The sequence below is a fragment of the Melopsittacus undulatus genome, chromosome 5 (genome assembly GCF_012275295.1).
Source record: "Melopsittacus undulatus isolate bMelUnd1 chromosome 5, bMelUnd1.mat.Z, whole genome shotgun sequence".
Lineage (NCBI taxonomy): Eukaryota > Metazoa > Chordata > Aves > Psittaciformes > Psittaculidae > Melopsittacus > Melopsittacus undulatus.
Window position 1 is genome coordinate 50,011,603 of NC_047531.1, and position 6,802 is coordinate 50,018,404.

The following is a 6,802-nucleotide window of genomic DNA, read 5'->3' on the forward strand; positions in this document are numbered from 1 at the left end:
GAGCTACTATGACAGATTGAAAAACTGTGCAGTTCTTTGAGTCACGGGTAATTGTCAGCAATCTGATATTCGTGGATGCTACAATAAATACCTCTGTGCTATTATCCAGAGCTATGATATGGATTTTGTGGGTTGAATAAGAAGTAGTTTTGAGAATTTTATATGATAATGCTTCCCTCCCCCCCCCTTCATTCTGCTTGTATCTGACAGGTAACAGGTTGTGATAACACCTGTAGGCATCATTATGGGACAAAAGCAAACAATAATAAAATTTAGGAGGGAAAAATCTGACAAGATGTTGTGTAAGATAAACTGCTGTCATGCCTGAGTTAGGCCTATTAAAGCTGTAGGGGAGAGGGGAGAATGAATCTTCTGCATTCTCCCAAAAGACAGGAGCAGTCAAAAGAGACATCCTGAAATCTGTTGTAATAGTTTTGTATCAGATGATTCAGTTCTCCAGCTACAAGACCTAGATGCTTTTGTATAAATGAATGCTTCTTGCTGTGAGTTTTTATTAATAGCAATGCTAAATATGCCATTGGTTTAAAGAAGCAGCAGAAGGCAGTGGGTCATGTGCTGAAATTATCAATCTTTTGAAACTAATGAACTCTTTGTAAGGACTGCAGTAGATTTTCAAGATTGAATGTGTCTGTCTATGGCTTTAGATTTTTTTTCTGAGTAACTCGTGTTTTAAGAATGGTGTGTTAATAGATTTGATGTATATATTGGAGTAGAATTTTAAAAGGACCCATTTTCTGAATTTAGATCTATCAATAGGCACCCAGATTTTCAAAGTATGTCAGTGTTCAATAGGACATGAGAGGCAAATCTTAAGCCAGACTTCAAATTCAGTCTGCACCTAGCAATTCCTTAATACTGTTATTAAGTGACAGCTGCTAAGCATTTAACAGTTCCCAAAGTGCTGTCTGTAGTGGCCAACTTGCCCATTCCCACTGATATTTAGCCAAAACTATTGATTTCAGATGAGCATGGTCAAGCCTCTAAGGTCTTATTTCATCATTTTGTCACTCAACAATGCATGTTACACTACAGTGATAGAGATCTCTTACAGTTTAATATACTATTCTGTAGGTATTACCATGTTGATACCGAATTTTCCTGAATTCTGAAATGCACAAGAAGTTTTGTATCTCTTACATTTTTTGTAAGGTTGATCTAGAAGAGACATGAAGATACTTTCAGTTATTTGCCAAAAATAGATTTCCATGAGAAATACTTGAATTGTACACACTAGAAACTACGGGTAGACTAGAAAGTAAGATCCTTCAGGTGGGGTGAATTATCATTGGTTTAAAGAGTGATGGTGTTTCCTGGCAGACTCATAGGAAATGTTTTTAGTGTTTAATTCATGCAATATGTGCACCATGAGCTTGCCACATGCATGGTGACACTCTGGATGTCTGTAATACCATATTTCCTCTGTGTACAATTTCTTATCAATAAGAAGATCCCAGAATAAACTGGCTGATTGGCTTTATAGTGCTCTTGCTCTGTGCTGATTACAATATATAATTCACTTGTCATGTTTGGTCAGCAGATGGATATGGACATCATACTGTTTGCCAAGGCCGTGTCCTCCCTGACTAGAGAATGACATGCCAGTGATTGCCATCACTGATGGTATTTCTAGTGCGTTTCTGTGAAACTGTTGTCATCAACCCAGCAATTGTGCAGTAAGTTCTACAGCATATGGTTCAATTCTTTAGGATATTGAGATTCCTCATCAGGGCATCTGCTGCTTAATATGTCAGAAAACAGAGGAAAAAGGCAAATACGTATTTAATTTCATGTTAGAAAATGCAAAGAGTATGAAAACCCCTATAAATTGGCTATTTATTCTTTGTGAAGTGAAATAATCTGAGCCTTCTTCTAATAAAGCTGATGATAGGGTTCAGAAATGGCTCAGATTGCAGATTGAAGCTGTACCAATTTTATCTGAGAGATCCCTGTAATTGCAGCAATAGAGTGACTGCAAATTCATGTTGCTTAGTAACGTTATGGACAGAGTTATGAGGAAAGAGTCATACTTTTAATTATATACTTACTTTCACTGACTTCTCTATTTGAATGTCATTTGCTACTTGCATATTACTGTTTCAGCATTATGCCCTGGCAGGACACAGTTCCTGCATCCTGTGTTGATTGAACTTGTGTCTGTGAAGCCATACCTCAGTGAATAACTCTGTGGGAGGAGTAGTTATGTTTCAAGGACGCTGCTATGTCAAGCATATCCATAAATCTTCGCAGGTTCCAGACAGTCTAGTTATGCTAAAGTTAGTTACAAGTGCAGTGTAACTGTCATGCAGTGTAACTTAATGGATTTTGTGGAGAGGATGCGCAGGCTTCCCCATTGAAGAGGAGCCATGCAGGGAGATAGATAACAGATACTAGTCAACTTTAAGGAACCTAACAGTATGATGCATCCGTCTTCACCTAACTTAATATATATGCTCTTATGTTCTTATGATTATGGGTGGTAACATTATCAAAAGGACCTGTTTATCAATAGAAAGTTGTAATAGAAATTAACTGAAAAGTTTAATTCCATGCATGTTCTGTCAAATGTAGGCTCAAAAGTGGAAATGGTCTTTCAACCGGTGAGTAAAGCAATCCTGCTTTTGCCAGGTCTTAGTGCTGTAAAATGTTGTGTGGATGGAATTCCTGAAAAACTACAGGAAATGGGTAGAATCTCCAGAAAGAAAATAAAGTAGTGGGCTGAAGTGATTTTTCGGAGGAAGATAAACTAAAATATTCACATACACCTGATTACTCTCTAGAAAATATGGGCTAAATGAAAGATTTTTGTGCTACACTTAAGAAGAAAACCCATGTTTCTGTGATTTTCTGACTCTTAGGATCAAGTCTCATGTAGCTAAGATGTGGAGGGTCAGATCTATTTGATTAAATTCTTCAAAGATTTTCACAGAATGCAGAGCAGACATGGCTGCCCTAGACTTCTGTTGTCTTCAGTGAGTGTGCATCATACTACAGCTAAAGTAGTATCTGCAGAGCCAAATATGTACCCCAGGACTTTAATATTTTAATGGTGGGGTCATAAGTGTAAAACAGCCTTCTAAGTATTGAGGAATAAGTTTAGTTTGTTTGGGTTTTTTTCTTCCTAAAATTGATATATGCCTATTTTTCATTTGTAGCAATATAAGACTTTTTTTTTTTTAATGCCAAAAAGCATGGGTTTTTAAACTAATTTAATCAGAATTGAGAGTTCTATCTTAGGGTGCATTTTTAAAGTAATATATATAGACACACAGCTGTCATTTGTTAATGATTTGATTTTGGGCCAAAGTAGGAGACCATGTTTAAAAAATAAAACAGCGACTGCCATGTTGCTTAACCAAATTTAAATCACCTATAAAAAGAGTGCCACCTATAAAAAAATAGCATACCCCACTATCAAGTTTGAAGCACTGAGCTTTTGTTGTTGTTGCTTTGAAGTGCCTCTTTTCCCTAACTATGTGAAGGCTATTTGTTTCATTCAAATTAGAATGAAATTAAGGCAAAAGTTTTCTATGCAGAAGATATTACAGACAGTTGATTTGATTTGGGTAGAACAAAATCTAGTTACTGTAATCGAATGAGGTGTGTATTATAAGGATCAGAGAAGAGTCAGCAGTATGATGAGTGCATTCTCCTTTGCATTTGTACTAAGGCTATGAAAAGGTTACGTAAGTGTAATTAAGCTGTGTGGGCACTTAATTTGATAGGAGTTCATATTTAGCTTTAGAATAGAAAAGGTATCTTGATATAGGGTAAACTGCAATGAAACATTCTTAAACCAACATAATAATCTTATATGGCTTTAATCACAGCATCTGATTAAATTGGATGATGTTAAACCAGTACAATTTTTCTCAAGTAAAATAAGGCCGGAGAACACCTATACATTTCTCTAAGAGGGTGTAAGTTAAAGAGGGACTGGAAATGGGAGGCTGTGTCCTATGTGCTACAAATGTCCTTCTGAAAATCTGCTTGACTGTGGCTACACTGCAAGTCTCTGCAGTTTGCATCTGCTCAACAGGGACTTGGCTAAACCTCCCTGAGGGTACCACTGGGCAAAGCCCCAGGCAGCCCAGTGGGCTATGGTATGATATACATTGTATTCATGTCATGTTTCAATGTAACTTTATTTGCTCAGTTAACTTTATTCAGGCAAACAAACTGTCCATCAAAGATAATCCTTTTTTATTTAGAGCCAAAATTTCTCTTTGCTTGCTTGTGTTCAGGAAAAGAAATGGTTTCAGTAATTCAGTAATTGTTGTGTGTGTAGTTTTTTTGACTTGAGATTTTTTTGTTGGGTGAAAGATATTTTCCTTTTTGCTCCTATGCAAATTACCCTTTCCATGGCAAGATTAATCTTTTAGTTGGAGGTCAAAGGCAGTTGGCAGAGTTTTCAAGTCATCTGAAGAATAGTAAAAAGTCAGGGCTATATATAAAGTGCTGAGCAATAAGTGACATATAATTATATGATCACCTTACTTAAATTTGTCTGTAAAGGAAATAACGTTTTGTGGTATGTTAAGAATTTGAAACCTTATTCAAGTTTCATTTGTCTCTTTAAAGATTGACAGCTCTTCCCCATTTCCCCCAGGCTCTTCACATTTATTGCCAACATTATCTTTGCCTAGCTGAGTGAAAACAACCCAATTCCCCAAGTACAGGGCACGAATCCTGCTGGCTGATAGTTTACAGCCTCTTGTTTCTTGCCTGCTCATAAACATGCTGAAAATAAGATTATGGGATGAGTGTTTACTGGGCTCTGGTTGAGTATAGTAGGGGGGGAAAAAAAAACAAAAACAACAGTCCTGCTTAGTCACATGACATGATGTGACATGTCATGCTGGTAATCGAGTCAGTAATGTGGAGAGGTTCTAGTGATGGAGAGCCAAAATAGCAAGAGCTATGATACCTTCTCTTTCTACAGCCCTAAGGTGAGGCATGCCTTGGGGAATAAGTTTTCTCACTCCTTTGCTTGGAACTCCTTGGTGGCCACTTTTTGAGATTGAAAGGGCAGTGTCAACTAGTATAACTTGAAGGGCACTCTGTCCCATGCCTGCTTGTCTATGCAGTCCAGAAATATTCTTTGCTCTTTGAACTATTCTGATTGAGATTAATATAACATAGAGCTACCTTTCCAGTACTTCTGCCGGGACCAGAAGCTGTTTGGTGGGACAGCACCAGGTTGTGTATAGGCTTATAAATTAATTTACTTTGCCCAGAGGCAGATATTTTGAATTATTAGCTAGGAGCAGAATAAATTAGCGCATGGAAACTCTGGGCTGCTGCAGCTGGATTAGTTTTCAGATTACTTGGAAGCAATCCATGCACTAGAGACCAGGGTAACCATTTTTTTTGTCTTGATATATGTGGGCCCTGCTCCTTGTGATATGTCATTTGACCAGAGCTTGCTCCCTGACATTATTATGTGACAAAGCTAGAAAGATGTCCCTCCAACAACTCCTGCTGAAGGAGGGAAAAATGCCTGCATTAAGTTATAACCTGTTGCAAGTGTTGAATTCAACAGGGATTTTTCCCCCCCCCCCTTCTGCCATGTTAGGGATGAATTGTCAGGAACACACTGAAAGTGGGGATAGAAAATCCTCTGTCCTAGCATACGGTGTGATGAAATAATGTCTTGATTCTAATAGGAGTAATATATGCATTTGGGGACTGCCGTGGCCAAATCAAAGGTATATCTACACTTTTTTGGCCAGGTGTTTGGTTGCAATGCAAAGTTTCATGGGGTAGAACAGACCTTGGTGGATTTGTCTTAGCTCTGGATAATTTTTGAGGGTTAAACAACCTTGTGCAAGAGCTACTGGGACTGGTTGAGTGCCGTGCCAGGCAGACATGTCCAGGATGTGACCCATCTTTCTTCCAGACCATTTGGCTGTCTCTGTACTGTTCTTCTTCACATTTCCTGTCCACTGTGAATTTAGGTACAGATAGGCTTGGCTTTGTCTGCTTTGCCAGTATTATTATTTTGAGATCTGGTATAAAATAATTCAAGGTTTCTTGTTTTTTACCTTGCAGACTCAGACTTCCCTTTGGGCCAGATGCTGGTTAAGTGCTCACCTGTCACATAACAGCTAGCATGTACTATACTGGATAGCATTAACAGAGAAAAATGATGGGCTTCTAACTCCTCTGGTAAGTTTGCTCTGAAGTGAATATATAGTTAAAAATGTATTTAATATAAAAATCAAGGTTCTTTTTTAATTGTTATTTAATCTCTTCAGTACAAGATTAGGCTGTAAAGCTAGGAAGCTAGGCAAAAGCAGTTACAAAACTTGCATCCCTGTTTAGGTTTGCTTGATAATACTGGGTTTTTTTTTTTTTTTTTTTTTTTGAAGAGGAGTTTTTTAGAGTTTTGGCAAGTTTTTAGGATGTCTGATGCAATGGCTGGAAAAACATACCAGAATTCACATGGCGAGGTGCATGGATGCTAAATTGTGCCACTTGGGTTACCAGAAAATCTCATAATTTGTTTGGATTACACATTTTCTTTTGGGAGGAGGGATGGCTGACAAATGCTCACCAGGCAGAACCAAATAGTCAGTATCTTCCCTACCCAGCTCCACTATGGAAGTGTAACATTTAAAGTATTCAGGTCTGGTTTATATTGGAGTTTGTGAGGAACATTACAGAGACTAATGTTTCATATTTCAGTTGTTTTGTTTTTCTACTCTTGTTTTAACCATATATTTGCATGCATAGGTAGTGTGTGCTTACATTCTTGCTTGTCCACGCTGAATACGGCAAACAC